Raw genomic sequence first — 15,779 nt, 5'->3', positions numbered from 1 at the left:
AAAAAATAACATCGGATGCTGTAGAACTGTCTCCCAAGGAGCAGCAGAATACTCATACTGAAATCAGGGTAAAAATGTGCTGGTCTGAATTGGAAATTACCAAGGTGAACTGATACAATAGTTCTGAAGAATTATTGTCGTTTTATTTCTCTTTAAGCAATTCCCTCCAAAAATGGCTCCAGTGTTTTGCAAACTAGGAATGTTTCTCATTGGAAAAAAAAATGTTTCCATGATTTGTTAATCCCCTTGGAGCAAGGGATTAGGATTTACTAGAAATCACTTCGTCTTCAGCAAAACCTGAGATAAAGATACATGCTACCACTCATTTTTGCCGCTGCTTCCCCTACTAATGTTAGAAATGGCCAATGTCACTGTCCTTTAAATTAACACCTCTTAGGGCCTTAAGCCCATTGGTGTCAAAGGAAAAGTTCACATTGACATCACTGGATTCTGAACCATATGCTTATGAAATAGTGTAGTGTAGAAGGTCTACAGGCCTATCACTCTTTCCTGACTCTCCTCTCCTACTCCCTGTGGCTGACACATAACATGCCCATAACTGGGCAGTGGTGTAAAGCTGTCAGTCAAGCTGAGAAAACAGTGTTCAAATGGCTTTCAATTGGTGACAGTTCCTTCTGCTGACCCAGCTCTTTGAACTGTTGGTTAAGCTCACCTGGGAGCTTTTTGGAAGTGTTCCACAAGTGTCATCTTACAGTCAAATACAGGACTGGAGTAAACAGTTTATATAACATAAGCTCCTGGGAGCGAAGACTCCACCTTCTTCCATCTTCTGTTATCAAGCACACTGGCATTATGCCAAACATAATAAATACAGGTGGCCAAAATGTTTTGAAAAATTGAAATTTCTAAAAATATTTCATGAACATTTTTGAATTTTCGTAACACATTTTTACATGCTCTAATAATTTTTCACTATTGTGGTATTCACCACAAAGTATTTGGGTTTATTTTCAGATAAAACACTTGTTTTCAAGCAGACATGAAACTGGAGCCAATCTTTGAAACTTCATAATTTTCTGACTAAAAAAATTCACAGATAAGTCTTACTAGTTGGAAAGCACATACCTGTTGCACTGATTTTCACTTTTTCTTATGGGTTGATTAGATTATATTGAATGCTCTGTCACATGCAACCATTCTAGTTTCTGGATTGGCTGAGTTTATTCTTGATGTCAGATGATTTAAAAGAAGTCATTTAGACTAATTTTCACTGAGGTCAGCGTGATAGTGGGGAAAAGTGTCTTGTATCATTGTAAATATAGCCACAGGTAACTGACAAGGACTTGCTACTAGAGCTGGATGAAACATATTTTCTTTTCAGTGAAAAATGCCTGTTTGATGGCACCAAAATGTTTCATGAATTCGGGTCAGTTTCACCAAATTATTTGTGTCAAGCCCCTATGCCCCCAAAAATCTGAAAAAATCAAAATGTTTCATTTTAACCTTTTCAGAATGAAATATTTCAGTTTTTCAGTTTAGTTTTCTGTTTAGAAATTTCTTTCAAATATATTTTTTTAAATTGAAAATAAAAGGAAATGTTTCAATCCTGAAACCTTTTAAAAAAATTGTTTTTTATTTGCTCAAAAGTTCCAAATATTTCATTTCCAGGTGGACCCAAACCAATTTTTTTTCTGATTTTTTGGAATTGCCAATGAACTGAAAAATCTGTTAATCATACAGATCTACTTTCTTCTCATTTATTGCTCACTTTTTATAGCTCTGATGAATGAATTATCTAATTCTAGCTAGCATTTTTACCTAACCTGTGAAAAACTAAGCAAACCAACTGGGACTGGATTATCCTCCTTTTTGGGAATCAATGGTTGCTGATATTCAGTTGACTCCTCCCTATTTAAAATGTTTAAGTCTGGCTAACTGTGCCCATTTGATGACAGTTTATTGCCTAGATAGATGAAGTCATCCACTACTAACATGGTTTGTTCGGAAGCCCGGGTGTCCTGTATCAAACTTTTGCACCAACATTGTGAAATTTTGGTTTTGCTCAAGAAAGCCTTAGCCCAAGAGCAGCTGCCTCATGCCGGAAGCTCTCTAGAGCATCTTTCAGACAGGAGTAATTGATTATAGAGCTTCTAGAAACAGATCAACCCTTCTCTCCATGTTACAGATGGGTATATGAAGTCATAGACATTTGTTGGCAGAAAATACTTAGAAATGCTCTTCAAGTTACCAGTTGGAATCCAATATTTTTACATTCTACCATGGGGAATTCTACATTCTAAGATGGATATATGAAAAACTTCAAAGTGATAATGATTTTTAAACAGTGCATTTGTAGTAAAAGGAAGAGTAAAGTGAAGTTAGCAGAGGGAAAAGCAGAACCTTTTAGTGAAGAACTGGATAGAATTTGTTTAATTTACTATTGGATTAATTCTCCTGCCAGGAGATGAGCAACTCTCATTGATTTTAATGGGTGTTATTATTATAATATGGTGAGAAAGTAGATCTCTTTCATCTTTGCTAAGAAAGTATTAATGGACAAAACCAGTAACATAGGGGTTGTTTTTGTTTTACAGGTGCATTTAATATCTTGAAGTTCTACCGGTGTTTCTAATTATCTGGAGGTAAGGTAACTTTGAAACAAATCATCTTACATATAACATTTAACTTCAGAAGATGGAAGAAAATATTCTTTCAGACTTTTGTTGTTGCACTTACTCTGTATATATTGGAAAGTTCTGGGCAACCTTAGCTATATTGTAGCCTGCCCCACATATAATTATTTTATCAGATATTTTGCCTCTAGAATAGTGTCTTGTTTTGTAGACATTTATTAGGATTTTTCATGATATTTCATTTTCAATCTTGTAAATAAGACTAAGTGTGCTTCTTTGAAGGGTTTCCTTCTATCTTTTACAAGCAGAATACTAGCCATTACAGGAATGCATGTGTTCGCTGAAATAATAGATGAAAACCCCTCCTGCACTACAGTGTAGTTTAGTAGGTAGGATACTTTCCAGATCCTGGTTTACTGGCACATAGTCATGCTATTCTTATTTTAATCTCTTCAGAGCATATAGGGTAACTATTTATTCTATAAGTTAATGTTTTAGCTTTATTTTAATTTAATATGGTTATGAAGCCACTTCGGCAACTGTGAAAAATGCTTTTCATTAGTCTACATGATTATCACTGTCCAAGGAGTAATGTCAAGCACCTTCATGTTAAGCAAACACCATGCAAATTGGCAACAGTCTGGAAGTAAGGGAATGATTTTGCTTAACTCCTTTAAGGAAAAATTAAATTTAAAAAATATATCAAGATATATTCAGATAATGGTGACTTCAGACAGGGAAAATAAGAAATCCTGAATCAAGTGCCATTTCATTCTTAACCTCTCACTTAGGCTTATAAAAATATTTACACAGAATTAAAGAGAGAAAAAAAGTCTTAGTGCCAAACTGGGTCTGAAGTTCTTTCATCTTTGCGTAATAAAATGTGACTGTAACTGTTAGTTTCCATTAGAGGTGGACGGATTTTGAATTAGGAAAACATCACTGATCAAGATTTAGTTTTGCAAAACCAGATCTGGTCAGGTAGGGATTCTGTTTAATCTAAATCTCATCAATGTTTGGGGATAGCTAGGTCAGATGATAAAAGCATTTGCTCAACAGACAACCTGTGAGGATTTTGGTTTGCAAAGCCAAAATTAAGGGGAGTTCAGCTCTGGGATAAAATTCCAGTCCCAACTAAATCAATGGCAGGATTGCCATTGACTTCAATAGGGCCATGATTTCACCCCAGCTTCCACTTTATCAGGAGGGTTTGTGGTGTTTCAGATAAAAAGTTTGGGTTTGGGCCCATCTTAGTTTTCATGCATCTCACCTGATGGAGTATTCTAAAGTATATGAGTGTGATGTAGTGGACATGAACGTTTGTTTCTGTGACTGGGACTGTTTGTGAAGTGAAGTCTAGTGGGATTTTTGCAGCCCAGTCAAAAACCAGCCCCTCAAGCAACTTTTTGCTGAAGTGAAGTGCATAATTTGACATTTGCCTGGGGTCTAAGCAAGAAAAGAAAACAAGTGAATCTGAGATTAACTAAATTCGCTGTGCCTTGGAAGAAACATAGATGTATTTAGGCTCTCTTCTGCCCATCAGATCTGTACAATGATTTGTTAAATTTATGGAGTTAGCTAAGCAAACATTGCTCTGACCCAGGCAATTTTGCAGATTATTTATAGGGGTGTGTCATTACACTGTCTTCTCAAACATCTGAACCCATTTTATTTATTTCTGTGTATCATTGTTTAACTAACAAAGTTATATTAACAGAGAGAAATTAATTAATTAATCTAATTTATTTCAGATTTTTTTAATAGCAAGTTCTGATCACATTTAAATTGAGCAGCTATGCTGCAAATTGGGAATAAAACTAGTACACTTAATCTTTATACATTCATGTTTACATCTTTAATTAATCATAATATAATCTGGGGGTTACATAATCATAATCTTAACCTGGGGATTACAGTGGATGAGAAACTGGATATGAGTCAGCAGCGTGCCCTTGTTGCCAAGAAAGGAGCATTAGTAGGAGCATTGCCAGCAGATCGAGGGAAGTGATTATTCCCCTCTGTTAGGCACTGGTGAGGCCACATCTGGAGTATTTGGGCCCCCCACTACAGAAAGGATGTGGACAAATTGGAGAGAGTCCAGCGGAGGGCAACAAAAATGATCAGGGGGCTGGGGCACATGACTTACGAGAAGAGGCTGAGGGAACTGGGGCTTGTTTAGTCTGCAGAAGAGAAGAGTGAGGGGGTATTTGATAGCAGCCTTCCAAAGGGTTCCAAAGAGGATGGAGCTCGACTGTTCTTAGTGGTGGCAGATAACAGAACAAGGAGCAATGGTCTCAAGTTGCAGTGGAGGCGGTCTAGGTTAGATATTAGGAAACACTTTTTCACTAGGAGGGTGGTGAAGCACTGGAATGGGTTACCTAGGGAGGTGGTGAAATCTCCATCTTTAGAGATTTTTAAAGCCTGGCTTGACAAAGCCCTGGCGGGGATGATTTAGTTGGTGTCGTTGAGCAGGGTGTTGGAGAAGATGACCTCCTGAGGTCTCTTCCAACCCTAATCTTCTATGACTCTTTCAAATGTTGCTTTTTGCATTTTGTACAGCAATACATTTCTTAGCTGAAACTACTTGGGATAGGAGTAAAACCTGAACAATTTTCTCTGTTATTTCCCAGATCATTAGGAATAGATAAATCTATTTGAACAAACAAGACTCAGTCTTAATGTTGGTCCCAAACGTGATCAGAATCCAAACAAAACATGAGGAGAAGGAGATTCAAAACTTCAAACAACTGTTCTCCAGATTTATTTCATTGTCATAATCTTCTTTACCTTTTCCAGCATATTCAAGAACCAGGACTGCTGAGAGCAGTTGAACTCTGTTTGATCTGTTTGGAAGCAAGGAGCATGAGAAATTAACACCTTTCACCATGAGATTTCAAGAACAATTTTTCAAATTCAGAAGATTGAGACAGATTGGATAAACAGCCACAGTTTTAGGTACTTACTAATCACTGCTAGCAATTGACACGTTTTACTCAATGTTGAAACCTGATAAGAAATCAGATTTTTATTTTTACTTTATTTGCAAAGACACAAATAAAAGATTGATCAATACAGACCAAGACTTGTTTCCAAAACCAGTTGATAAAGAAATTTCATGGATGTCACTAATGCAATTATTGTTAACCTATAAAAATTAGTTAAATAGTAGTTTCCATAGTAGGAATGACCCAAGATTATGAACTTGGAGTAAGAAGATAACTATATTTGATATTTCCCCAAAGCTGTATCTTAAGACAATGTTTTAAAATTTTACTATGGCTCAGAGTTGCAATTTGCCTCTCTACAGAGGAATAGCAATGCTGATACTCCAGAGAATTTGCAGAAAGACATTAAGCAGTCCATGTTGTTTTTTCACAATGCTTTTACAGACTGGTTCTGTAAACATCTTAAGTCCCACTTATCTTTCTGTAAGTAGTTATAAAAACTGTCTTACATTCCCATCTCTCATTAAACACACAATACCTTAGCTTGGCTGCAGCCTTTAGAGACTTCTGTAACATGTTCTTGAATTAAGTATATGGTAAAAATCACAAGCTAAGTATCATTTAAAAAACCTGTTTAAAGTGAGCCTTTCATTAAGCTTGAAGATAGTAGTAGAGAGTCCTAGACCGTGTTCCTTCAGTTTAAAGTACAGACATAATAAATGAAGGATATTTTGGCACAGGTGGGTGGCCCTTTAAGGAGAGACGAGTTTCATCCCCACCTATGACAATTAACTTTCCTTCCCATGTGGGGAAAAATGGGTTACGTGACCCCATTGTGAATCTGGGATAAATAAGGGAGGGGCCTGAGTAATGGGTAAGAAAGAGGAAAGACTCAGAGAATAAAGAAGCCAACTCTGGGAGTTGCGGCTCACTAGAGAACAAGTAGCATCCCAAAGGAGACCAGCAGGGGCTGAGTCTTAGAGAGTAAAAAGACCAAGGGAAAAGCTGAAAGCTACAAGTCCCTGAGAAGGAGTGCTGTGGGACTCCTGAACCAATGAGATGAAGGGCTGGTGCTGTAGGGCCAAAGACTGAATAAATAAGATCCCAGAAAATTGAATCTTATTGTCAGGATTCTGGTCTTTGGGTCAATTATTGCAATGAAGCCAAGAGGGAAGTGAGGACAGGGTGCCTGCAGGACCATCCAAGGCCATGAGGGGGAGCTCTGGGATGGCATCCATCCACAGGTTATAATTTTTACCAAAGGACTCAGCTTGGTTTATATCTACTCCCATTGAAATCAATGGTAAACATTTCAGAGGGAGCAGAGTTAGGCCAATCCTGAGTGTTTTGGAACACCTGTCCTAGAGCTGCAGTTTGTGGCAGTCATTCTTCCACACAGGTCCCCTGATTTTTTTAAAGCAAAAAAGGGAATAAGTTAAAGAAAGAAAAGCAAAGATGGTAAGAATAAGTATCCAGATCAAGAACATCATCATTCTCCCTTGCCTTTTGTGTGGTTATTATAGCAAATGTTAAATGATGATTTCAACCTCTGACTAATTGTATATGGAATTGCACATGAATTTGGAACCACAGGAGAACCTTCAATCTCACTGTTATCCAAAATTAGTTTTCCAATTTTGAACCTCATATTTTTACAGATGTTTATAATTTCAAGGACTTATTTGAAGAATATTTTCATTCTCTGAAATTTCTCCCCTAAGCAAGTTTCATCATCTCAACAAGCCATGTTGATGCAACCCACAAGTTAGTTACAGACTATTAATAATATTAAAAGCTTTTGCCTTCATGTTGCTTGAACCGAGTCCCCCATTTGATCCTTATTGCCCTAGTGTAATCCATTCAAATCCTGAGTCACAGATATTCTTATGGCAAGCTCTAGTGTACGTGATTCTAACCCTCGTCCCCCAAACTTTGTTAAATAGCTTGATAAGTAACAGAAGTTTGAGAAGAAGAGCTAAGAGTGTTATTGGCTGCCTTAATCTTAGCAAAACCAGGCTGACTTGCCCTAAAGGACAAATATGTTATGGATGTGATAAAAGTTTTATCCCAAAGAACAGAATATAACACTGGAGAGTAGGGCTACATGGTTACCCTTGAAAATCATCCTGTAAGAAATAGGTTTGATATATCTGAATAATTGTGAATGAGAAGGAGAGGAGATCGCTATTGCCAGATACCAGCGCTCTTCTAGATCAAAAACCTACCTGACAAACTTTCCATAAAGTGTCACCTAGTATGGGATTGATCATACAACTAAAACTTTTAGGATAGACATATAACTAATCAAGCAAACCAAAAAGTGGAATTCTAATTTCCTTTTAAGAGGGAGGACTTAGCAGACATTAAATGTGCAAGGTGACAGTAATTTTGGCTGCACCATCTAGTTGTTTTTCTTCTCTCTCTCTCTTTACTATTTTCATTGTTTTGAATATTGTGTTAGTAGCAACTAATGATGCTTGAATGTCTTCAAATTTGAAGCCCTAGACATTCCTCATAGACTAAAGAAGATCAGTGTCAAATCCCTGGATTTGAATCTGTACCTACAGTTTTGGTCAGGATTGGATCTAAGAGTAAATAAGGCCTCTCTTCTAGTTGCAGTTTGGATGAAGCTGAAATCTCACCATATTAATGAGATCCTAGCTCCAGATGGCAGAACTATCTTGAAAACAGTTGATTTCACAAGGTTTCTTTTGGTTTGGGCTTCATTATCATGAGTCCAGTTCCTGACAATCCAGCATCTTCAGACCCAAATCATGAAATCTAGCCTACTTCTAAATCTAATCTCAATCCAGAACCAGACACTGTTTGACCCATGTTTGGCTGTGATACTAACTCCAGACTTTTTAACAGTGACATATTATGAACCTTTAGCTAATAAATAATAATATATAAAATGACGCACATAGTGTTTCATCTTAAGGGATCTCATAGCACTTAACAAATTAGACAATGCAATTACTCATAGGAGTAGGGAGATCAGGATTTGATTGTATGTTTTATACAACAATCTCTCAGCATGTATTTTGAGTGGCATTCAAAAATTAATCCTTACCTACTGTGGCAACCCTGAATTGATTTGATAAACACTAAACACAGTGTTGTACAGGATACCTACGCCTAGCTGGTGGAGTACAAGGAACACAGGAGGAAGAAAAGCTAGATTCTTCCATATAAAATGAGGCTATTTTATGGATTGTATCTTTTTTGTCCATTAAAAAACCCTCTCAAGGATGTTACATATCTCAAAGTCATGCTGAACTTTCCCTTTGCATTTATTGGCTGTTTTGGTTTTTACCTCTATTCATTATTTTATTCTGACATCATATAGGAATTTTGATGGGAATATTTTGTTTCCAAGCATACTTTTTTAATGGTAGTATATTTCTGTGCTTTTTCCTGAGTGTATTTCAGTGTGGACTCAGTCTTTTGCTAGGTTGTTACCAATTCCATCTTCTTTTTGAAAGAAAGTAGCGTTGTTTGCCTATTTGCAGGCAGAGCAACCGCAAAACTGAAAAGACAAATTCTTTAAAGGGTGGATCCCATTTTTAAAAAATAACTGTCTAGGAGATAGTTGTCCCAGCACCATATTTAAAACAAACAAACTTGATCCTAACTAAGAAAAATATATTAAAACAGTTGCAATGTTTTAGACTATAAGATCTACTTTCAGCATAGTGTGACATACAAAAAATATACTCTTTAAATAAATAGAACATGTGTCTATCAACAGCATAGTGCACGTTTTGTCATAAAAAACAGCTGACACATTTTGTTTGAGGAACTGTGGTGAGGTGGGCATGCTCCTATTTTCCTATTCTCCCCTGGGAACATGGATTCAAACCTGGACAAGGTCACAAGAGGATATCAAAAAAGAAAAGGAGTACTTGTGGCACCTTAGAGACTAACAAATTTATTTGAGCATAACCTTTCGTGAGCTACAGCTCACTTCATCGATTGTGATGGTCTAGACAATCAACCGAGTTCTTTCCAGTGAGCTTTGTGCATATCCCATAATCACTTTTAATGTAGCATTTGTTGTCTGTAAAGAATCCCAGCACTGGTTGCAAGCCAAGTGCCTAGGCCGGTACAGTAAGCCAGATGCATGCAAATATGAGGTGGCTACAAAATGCCTGATTCTAGACATTACCCTCTAATCACTTTCATGAACTGGAAAAAAATTCTAAACAATCACAAAGAAAATACAGCTTTTGAAGAAGAATTGATAAATTAGCTAACAAGTAGCTTCTCAAATTTCAAACTGTGTTTATATATTTTGACATGTCAAAAGAATAAAAGAGTGGGGTTATCACGTAAGGCATTAATGCACATATGAAAATCACACTGGTCAGTGCCTTTGATAGAATAGCCTCTTTGAGAGAGGGTAGACTGAACAGTTTTGAAAATCTGTTTTTTCTTTAGGTGCCTAAATGGAAGCTGAATTCTTGAGGATTTGGTCCCATGTAACATCATAGTTCAATTTTATGATTTACCATTGGCAGCTCATCATGTAGTAACATGATATGAACAAGTGGAAAATGAGTATAAAAAAGTAAACGCATGAGGCTGGCAGAATTGTTTCACCCAACGAGCTTGCTTGTAAACAAGGCTTTGCCTCGGATTTCCACTAACCACTGTATTTTACCCTTAGCTGTTGAAGAGTTGTCTTGACATTGAGACACAACTATTATTTATTTTTTATAGCAGTAGTGCCTACAGGTCCCAGTCAGATCTCGAGGCACAATCGTGTTGTATGTAGCATTTTGGGTGACAAGGTAAGTATAAAGATGGGGATTTTCAAAAGTCTCATTGGCCATAGTAGTCACCATGAGCTACCAGTCTACACAGTGCTCCTATTTTTTAAATATGTGGTGGACTTTCTGGTAAAATTCCGTGATTTCCAAGGAAATGTTAAAATGCTTGGCAGGGGTTACTGAGGATAAAGTCAGCATTTGGCCATTATTCCTGGCTAAGAGGTTTCTTCCCTGCTCCCACCAGCCAGGTTTGCCAACAATAATATTTTTAAGAGCAGATGTGTTCAACATACTCATTATGGCATTTTGGCAATATTTCAAAAGTTTAGCCTTCCAAGATGGCACATGGGAAGTGCAGACACCAAAAGCCAGAATTTGTTGTTAACAGGATTTTCCCTTTGTGCTCATGTCCTTTTCAAGCTAGCTGGAAAACAGCACATACACTATGTTTAGCTTCTGTTCCTGCACCCATGCTGAGTTTCTATCTAAACACATCCTTCAGTAGTCTGGGTTATGAATCACTGTGGTGCATCCCAGGGAAACATCAGTTGAAAGGAGGAAAGGCTACTGGTAGATTTACTCAACAAGCACCTGACTGAAAAGGTTGCTGGAAATTAGCAATTGAGATCAAAGGTGATCATTTAAATTTGTGTTTGTGCACAGAAGAAAAACAAGTTACCATTCACAGATCTCCTGTAAACACTAAACACATTCATAGAAAGGTTGACTATTATGAAATGATGAAATATTTACCAATCAATTCTCAAGCATGATAACCTATAGGTACTTAATGGCCAATTATGCCATGAGTTACAGCATAGCTAAAGAGAATGGAATTGCTGAAGATCTACATTATAACTGGGAGCAGAACTGGGATACAATGTTCAGACACTAGAATTAATGTTGATCTCCTCAGCTAATTTGTAGACAACCTTGAAACAACGAGAACCTGATTCTCTGTTGCCTTGCACCTTGTGCAGCTGTAATACCTGTGCAAGGTGCTAAATATTACTGTTCTGACTTGTGAGATATATACACCCAGTTTGCATTTACTTTTTAAAGCTGCAAACAGCTACCAAAGGTGTAAGGCAGCGAAGAATCAGGCGCTAGTGCTTTATCACCTGAACCTCCAAGCTCCTCATACACTATGTATCCATTCAGTGAATGTTTGGGAACAATGTCAGATACTATCAATACTATATGCTCTCTTAAATAAATATATGGCAATCAAAGGGAAAAGCAAATTATATTTTGTAAAGAAAGAAATAAACTTACTTTATTCCTACATTGCAAACATAGTGATAAAAGCCTTGTTATGGCTAGGAGTTAAAGTATGATTGTCTTACCAGTGTAAAAAGAAAAGGAGTACTTGTGGCACCTTAGAGACTAACAAATTTATTAGAGCATAAGCTTTCGTGAGCTACAGCTCACTTCATCGGATGCATCAGTGTGACACCTGAGTATAGTACATTGTTGATTGTTAACATTCTCAGCACCAGTGTGCTTGATCCACAATACTGTTTGCTGCTTATAAGTGAATTTAAAATGATTTTGATGGTATGTAAATGAAGCTATCTTATTCAGCTCACCTCCACTAATTAACTTAGATGTTTTTAATTGGTCTGGGTGAAATCTACATTCATTAGTAATGTTTTCCCCTATGTATTTTATTTTATTTTTTATTTTACCATTAGTGGTCATTTTGCAATTATTTTGCTTTCTTTCTGGTTGCCTGTTTGAAAACCTCAGCAGACTGGAAGTGTTTTTCAATATAAGGCTGCAAATTGAAGAAAACTGAAATATTCTTCTAGTCAGTTTACCTTTTGAAGAGTACTCAGAGGGATATTTGTTTGCTATTATTGTTAGTAGGCTGGAAAACTCAGCAATATAGCTGTTCTATAATGTGCCCTTACTCAATTTCATGCTGATAATACATGGCTATCACAGAACTAAAACAGAGCTTGTGTTGGGCTCTTCCTTTTACCAGTTAGTAATCCACAAAAGAAATATTAATTTCAATGATCGAGGCAGATTAATTTTCTGAGAATATCACAATATAGAGCATTTTGTAAAGAACTGTGTAAAAGTACACAGCATACATCTTTCTCTTTTGATCCCAGAGAAAGAAAGGAATTCTCCACAAGGAAAGTGATGGGTTAGGAGGATGAATCAGAAATCTGAAGGGTTTTTTGTTTTGTTTTGTTTTATTACTCACAAATTCTGACTTCCCAAGGAAACTTTCTCCAGTTTAACAAAATTTACTGAACTTTGACTATCACAGAGGGAATACTGGTTTTAATATCCGCCCTTTAAAATGCTGTTTGGGGGGAAGAGAGACATTCTTTAATATTTTTTTCAGTTGCAACAATGGGGAGACTGTTGTCTTTGATTACAGTATGGAAGATGCAAACCAGACCCCTAGTAAATTTCCTCTAAACATGCTGCTTTTTATATCTTCTGTACTTTCACTCTATCTTTACCACACCCCTTCTTCTATTGCTTTCAGACAGCATTAACTTAGTTCTCAGGGATGAATAAGAACATAATTCCCCTTATGTATGGTTATATAGAGGATGCTGGTATGCAAGAGTGATCATTTCATGTGGAACATATAATGTGGAGCTAAAATGAGAAGTAGGGCATAGTATGAGAATCTAAGATTGCCACCTTAGTCCTTTTTGGAATACTGGAGTATTCTTGTTCATATTTTCCCCTATACTTTGATCAACTTTTCTTCTGTGTAGTCACTGACAGTCAGCATGTTTAGCACAAACATACTTAAGAGCCTCTCCAGTATACAGGAAATAGATGTTGGCAGTCATACTGGGGCAAGAAGGGAAAGGTGGAGCAGAGACCTTTCATGCAAAGAAGCATTAAAAATTCCCTTGAATTAGCTTTCTTGTTTTTTTCCCCTCAAAGAGCAGATGGCAGCCATATTTGGAATGCCTCACTTTAAAACAAAAAAACAAAAAAACAAAAACATAATAGTGTTCACAAGCTAGAAACAGAATGAATAGACTCCAATGCAGCCATACCTTATACATACCGAAAATTAGGGCCCTACCAAATTCACAGCCATGAAAAATGTGTCACTGATCATGAAAGCTGGTCTTTCGTGTGCTTTTATCCATAATATACAGATTTCACGGGGGAGACCAGCGTTTCTCAAATTGGGGGCCCTGATCCAAAAGGGAGGTGCAGGGAAGTCGCAAGCTTATTTTAGGAGGGTTATGGCATTGCCACCTTCACTTCTGTGCTGCCTTCAGAGTTGGGTGGCCGGAGAGTGGTAGCTGCTGGCCAGGCGCCCAGCTCTGAAGGCAATGCCCTGTGAGCAGCAGCACAGAAATAAGGGTGGCAATACCATACCATACTATACCATATCATGCCACCCTGTCTTCTGCGCTGCTGCCTTCAGAGCTGGGTGGCTGGTGACTACTGACTGAGGGCCCAGCTCTGAAGGCAGCAGCGCAGGGCTGGAGCACCTAGGGGGAAAAATCGGTGGGTACTCTGCACCCACCGACAGCTCCCCACCCCCCCGGCCCAGCTCACCTCCACATCCACCTCCTCCCCTGAGCGTGCCATTTCTCCCCCTAGATCCCAGTGCTTCCCACCACGAAACAGCTGTTTCACGGTGGCAAGCACTGGGAGGGAGGGGGAATGCGGCATGCTTGGGGAAGAGGTCCAATAAGGGCAGGGAGGGGGTGCTGTTGGGGCGGGGACTTTGGGGAAGGGGTTGGAATGGGGGCGGGGCAGGAATGGCAACGGGCCAGGGGAGGGGGGGCGAGTACTCACTGGCGCCAGGAAAAGTTGGCGCCTATGGCGGCAATACCATACCATGCCATCCTTACTTCTGCACTGCTGCTGGCAGCGGCGCTGCCTTCAGAGCTGGGCTCCCAGCCAGCAGCCACCACTCTCCAGCTGCCCAGCTCTGTAGGCAGTGCCGCCACCAGGAGCAGCACAGAAGTAAGGGGAGCAGCACTGCAACCCCCCTATAATAACCTTGCAACCCCCGACTCCTACCACCCCACCGCTCCTTTTTGGGTCAGGACCCCTACATTTATAACACTGTGACATTTCAGATTTAAATAGCTGAAATAATGAAATGTGTGATTTTTAAAATCCTATGACCATGAAACTGACCAAAATGGACCATGAATTTGGTAGGGCCCTACAAATAATAAAGCAAACATTATGAAATAGTTTACAAGAACTTAAAATATATTATAAAGTATGTGATAGGTTATCAGATTTCAAAAGATCAAATGCTCAGTGCAACCAGTTGGTTTCGAACGGGCATTGTTTCATTTAGTATTCTTGCTTCTTCACAGAATGTCAACATCTATGGCTTTTATTTCCTGAACTTCATTTAACTGGTAATGTGTTATCTCACCCACTGAGTTATGCAGTCTACTGCCAAGCTGGACACAAATTGACATTAATAAGGGACTGATCCAAGACCCAATGAAGTCAATGAGGATCTTTCAATGGGTTTTGGATTATGCCCTAAATGATTACACCTGAGATGAACTACCTGGATTCAACTTGGGTACACAATATTAGATATCATGCATTTTCTCATACATCACCATTTTGTAGTTAAAGCATTAAAAAATCCAAAATTTGAGAATAATCTTTTAAACCAAGAAAAAAACAAATTAACTGATTAAGCCATTTTAAAAAACAATGCAGCTAAGAAGAGAAAATGTGAGCTAACTTCCATCCCAATATAAATTGAATTATCTGTGTTATGCACCCCATAAAAACAGGGTTTAAAATATAAACATCAAAATGAGCTATCGTGGTTTTGCCAGATTCATACTGCTGAAATCATAACTCCACAAAGAAAGCCAAAGAAATATTTAAAGAGCTCTGGAGTCATCAAACCCAAAATGTGTCTGTGTCTTCTCCTTCTACAGACAATAATCTCTCCAGTTGATGGGTTTCTATGAAATTAGGTTTACTAATGTGCTATGTGATTTCAGACTAATGCCAGAGAAAGTTAATTAGATCTCATGAGTGGCTGGCCATCATTCAGAAATGGATCAAAAAGAGCAAGACCAAGAATGATTGCTCAGCATAGAATGTATTGCTCTAAATGTGATGTTTGATTTCATCAAGTCATCAAAGCTCTTTATTTTCAGTGCAGATTAAAGAAAGTCAGATATGGAAACAGTGGGTTATACTGAATGATTTGGATTTCTCTGGTTTTATTTCTGGAGTTTATTGAATTTTTCTCTTTATGTTTTCTTTTGCTTGATTTGCATTCCCCTGTCCTGAAAATAGCCCTCCAATTTTGTGTTGAACAATTTTGCAGGCACATGTAATTGATGGTATCTTATATTACTTAGATATTTACTGTAAATGATTGTGCTAGCAAATGAGGAAGTTAGACACCCAACTGCTTTAAAATGCACCCATGATTCTTTGCATGTATAACTGGCTGCAAGTTACAGAAGAAAATCAGAAGT

The sequence above is a fragment of the Dermochelys coriacea genome, chromosome 3 (assembly GCF_009764565.3).
Source record: "Dermochelys coriacea isolate rDerCor1 chromosome 3, rDerCor1.pri.v4, whole genome shotgun sequence".
NCBI lineage: Eukaryota > Metazoa > Chordata > Testudines > Dermochelyidae > Dermochelys > Dermochelys coriacea.
The sequence above is the reverse complement of the archived record's forward strand: the minus strand, read 5'-3'. Positions refer to the sequence as shown.